The sequence below is a fragment of the Vicia villosa genome, linkage group LG6 (assembly GCF_029867415.1).
Source record: "Vicia villosa cultivar HV-30 ecotype Madison, WI linkage group LG6, Vvil1.0, whole genome shotgun sequence".
Taxonomy (NCBI): domain Eukaryota; kingdom Viridiplantae; phylum Streptophyta; class Magnoliopsida; order Fabales; family Fabaceae; genus Vicia; species Vicia villosa.
The window spans coordinates 158,945,213-158,949,798 of record NC_081185.1 but is presented as its reverse complement, the minus strand read 5'-3'; positions in this window follow the sequence as shown (position 1 = coordinate 158,949,798).

The window sequence follows — 4,586 nt, the reverse complement described above, 5'->3', positions numbered from 1 at the left end:
CCGATGAAATTTTCAAACTTTGCAGTTATATATTGTCCTTTTGGACGACGTTTGGGGATCAATCTCCTTTGGGCTGAATAACCGGGTGAGGATTACCCAACTTAGGGAGCCGATTGCCTTTTACCGCCTTTTCATCATTTGGTGCCAACTTTATCAATTTTTTTTCTCAACCAGTCATCATGCATGTAAATCTGAATTATGCCAGACTGTATCAATAAACTACTCGAGGAGTACTTCTCAGGAGACAAGTATTATGGTGCAAATCTACACGTTAGACTCGCATTTCTTTTAGGGAACCAAGGGTGTTTAAACAAACCTCTTCTTGTCACATTATTCCGAACTTTCTGTCCTCAACCAATCCTCGCTTTATCTCGATATACTATTCCCGATCGCTCTTTAGGATCAACACTTCTTCAACAGAAATTTAAAATTTGGGCAGAATTCACTTTATGGTTTCACATCATACCAATAACATAAAAATAACATAAAAATATAAAATGCAAAGAGAAGACCCTCCCCCAAACTTGAACTAAACATTGACCTCAATGTTTCAGAACGAGTTCGAGAGAGGTGACTCACAGAGGGTATTGCACTCCTATGATCACTTCCGAGCTTTCACTAGAGACGTCCTCTTTTATTTCCTGAAAATAACATAAACAAACAGAAAAATTAATTATTAAAACCGTGGGTTTCCTCCCACGAAGCGCTTCGTTTAACGTCGCATGGCTCGACGGTCCATTACCCTTTATTATGGAGGGTATTTCCTTTTCCAAACCTTGTTGCTCATCACTTCCGCAACCGAGAACTCATGAAGATGAAAAGCATGGATAACCATCCTCTTCAGTTTACTGCCCCCATTCTTCTTGACTTCCTTAGCTTTCTTAGGACTTTTGACAGCTGCATAAGTTGGTTCCAACCGAGAGGCTATGCTTGAAACTTTCTCTTGGAGATTTTTAGGATTTTTGTCTTCTTTTTCACCTTCTGTCATACCAGCTGAAGTTTTCTCATTCACGCCTGCCCTATTTTTCTTAACTCCTAACATCTTCAAGGTTACTTCTTCATCAAATGATTTTAGCGTTAGTGTCCCTTTTTCAATGTCGAGGTTGCAGCGGCCTGTCGACAAAAATGGTCTCCCAAGAAGGATAGGAGTTTCTTCGTCTTCCGGAATATCCATGATGTGGAAGTCAACAGGGAATACAAACTTATCAACTTCCACTAGTACATCTTCAGCTACTCCATAGGATTTCTTGACGGTGTGGTCAGCGAACCTTAACTGTGTCTAACTTTCACTAATCTTTTCTAATTCAAGCTTTTTGAAAATGGACAAAGGCATTAAAATCACACTAGACCCAGAATCGAGGAGTACCTTTTTAAATGCTATATTCTTGATAGTGCATGGTATCGCCACTGCCCCAGGGTCTTTCCTCTTTATTGGGATCTTTTTTGCTGTTGAGACTATACCACACTTCTCCGTTGCAATTTTTGGTTCTCCTCCTAGTGGTCTCTTTTTCGCCAACACCTCCTTCATAAATTTCTTATACAAAGGCATGTGCTCAAGGGCTTCAAAGAATGGTAGATTTACCTCTAACTTTTTGAACAACTTAGTAAACTTCTCAAAGTCTTTCTCTCTTGAACCCTTCTTTGTCACTCTGGAGGGGAAGGGTAGTTTTATCACCGGTTCCGCGTCTTTCTTATTTTTTTCTTCAATTGGTTTAACTGGTGGCACCACAACTTCTGGCTCTTTTGGATTCTCTCTTATTTCCAGATCCACCTCTATTACCATGGGGTCATCTATTTCCTCTTTTTATTTTTTAGACTCTGCTACTCTCCTACTTCTTGTAGTAACAGCATTAATCTTCTCTTGGTCTTTCGGATTTTTCACAGTTGAGCTCGAAAGGGTACCTTGTGCCTGTAGAGTGAGATGCTGTGCTATCTGCCCCACTTGAACTTCCAGATTTTTAATTGAGGCTGAAGTGTTTCTGTGGTTGTTTCTTGTTTCTTCTTGGAACTGAGAACACTGCCCAGCTAATCTTTCAATTGCCACTTCCCACTCTGCCTTCTGGGTACCTTGTTGTTGTTGATCTTTCCAAGCAAAATTTGGATGATTCTTCCACCCTGGATTATAGGTGTTAGAATACGGGTTGTTTTGCCTTAAGAATTTGATTTCTTCAATCTGCTTAGGAGTAGCAAAACAGTACACCGTTTGGTGTGGGCCATTACAGATTTCACAGCTGACAGGTTGAGCTTGTTGAACTTGAGCCACCTGTTGTTTACCTATATTCATAGCCTTCAATTTCTTTTCAACTTCTGCGGCTATTGCATCTTCAACCCGAGTTTTAGAAGTCTCCAGCTTGAGATCAATGATTCCTTCCGGTTTGCTAGCACACCTGTCATACAATTCCAAATGCTCATTTGCAGCTATTGCTTCAATGATTTTGATGATGCCTGAGGCTGTTGTGAAATTTGTCGATCCTCCAGCTGCTGTATCAATTAACTATTTTGTTTTCATTCTGAGCCCATTGACAAATACTTGCATCTGTTCAGTCTTGTCCATATTGTGAGTGGGACATGCTACTAGAATTCTTTTGAATCTTTTGTATGCATCTCCTAAGGGCTCACCCTCCTTCTGCTTGAAATTCAGAATGTCATACCTCTTCCTTATAAATACCGAGGCGGGAAAATACTCATTTAAGAAAGCTTTTTCCATCTCTTCCCATGATGTAATGCTGCCCGCTGGAAGGGAATAAAACCACTCTTCTGCTTCTTCTGCCAAGGTGAATGGAAACATTCTCAGCTTCTTGGCCTCTTCTGTATGACCTTCGATTTTTAAAGTTGTACTCATGGTCAGAAACCTCTGTAGGTGCTTGTTTGCATCTTCATTAACCTTTCCGGTGAAAGGCTTTCTTTCGAGCTGAGTGATGGTGCTTGGATGCAATTGAAAATTAGGAACATTCACCGGTTGGTTGACAATAGTAAGTCTTCCTCCCGGTGTGTTTCTAGCACCATAGTCTCCGAGAAGTCTCTCTGGTGGTGGTACCTCGCCCATGATCTCTTCTTCACTTTTGGTGTCTGAACCAGAATGAACTGTAATTACTTCTTCCTCAGATTCCAGTTTAGCTTGACGAGTTTGTCTGCGCCTTGCGTGAAAAGTCCTTTTAATTTCTGCGTCAAAAAGAAATTCTGCTGAGGCCTTACCTCGCATAGACAGATTAGACAATTATTAGAATGAGGAACAAAAATAAAATAAAAATATATATATTTTTTTTTGAAAATAAAATTTTAGTCGCAGAGCAACAAAATTCTAATTGAAATAAAACTAAAAACTCTACAATTTTCGGCAGTCCCCGGCAACGGCGCCAAAAACTTGATCGGTAAAATAGCAAGTGTACTATTTTGCCTCTGCAGTAATAAAGGGAAAATTCCCCGAATATCGATCTCAAGGACTGCGTGATATTATAGAGTTAGTAGCACTTCAATTAAACAAAAAGCCTTGGGGTTTTGGTTTTTATGATTACGAATTAAATTGCACATAAACTTAAAAAGGTTGATTTGGCCAAATATGAGTAACATGCCAGGGTAGGTGTGTGCATTAATATGTAACAATTCTGAACCCTTATTTCATTAACAAAGTTCAACTTATCAATTACCGGTTCTTAAGGGTATTTGCTCCTAAGTCCTTAGTGGGCAAACCTTTGAACATTGAAATCCTAATCCCAAAGTCCTTCGAAATTAGTGATCAAATCAAGTATTATTATAATCAAGAACAATCCGGTTACTATAGGGTATCCCTAGTCCTAGGTGATATCTACTATAATATAATGGTATAAAAACCCTAACAATGGAGGTCAATCCTAATTGTCCGTCATGAATCAATCCAGTTGGTCCGACGAGGAAAGCATTAAAAACATTATACCATTAAATTGAATGTAAAAGAGAAAGATGTTATTGAAATTCGGAATTCAAAATCATCACAAATGTTAATCAGGGACACCCCCCTAGCATTGGGGGGTTTAGCTACTCATATCATCCAAAGAAATTACAAAGATATCAAATAAAGACATTACAATAGAGATGAACTTTGATCTTCAATGGCTTCCGCTCATGAGAGTTCTCTGTTCTTCTCCAATTGCATAGGCTTCCTCTCTCAATCCTCCAATTCTTCGTGTGGCAAAAAGATCCCTAATTCATCTTGAAAACCCTCCTAAATAGTGCAGACTCACTTAAGTTGGTTGGAAATCCCAAAAACACCCCTGCAGGCCAACCACTGAACTAAATAATAAAAATCACTGAAATCAGCGTCATCACCCAACACGGGCCGTGTTGAGCAACACGGGCACCCGTGTTGGTCCCCTGTCATATTTATTTTTCATCTTTGGTCCCAGACTTAGCAACACGGGCCGTGTTGAGCAACACGGGCACCCGCGTTGCACCACTGTTTTCCATTCTTCTTACGCCCTCTTCTTGACACGGCCCGTGTTGTGCAACACGGCCACCCGTGTCAGGCCTCCTGTAGCATGTTTTCTGAACTTCCTCAAAACTTCCGAGTTTCGCACTGATTTACTCCGATTTCTCCATATGAACCTGAA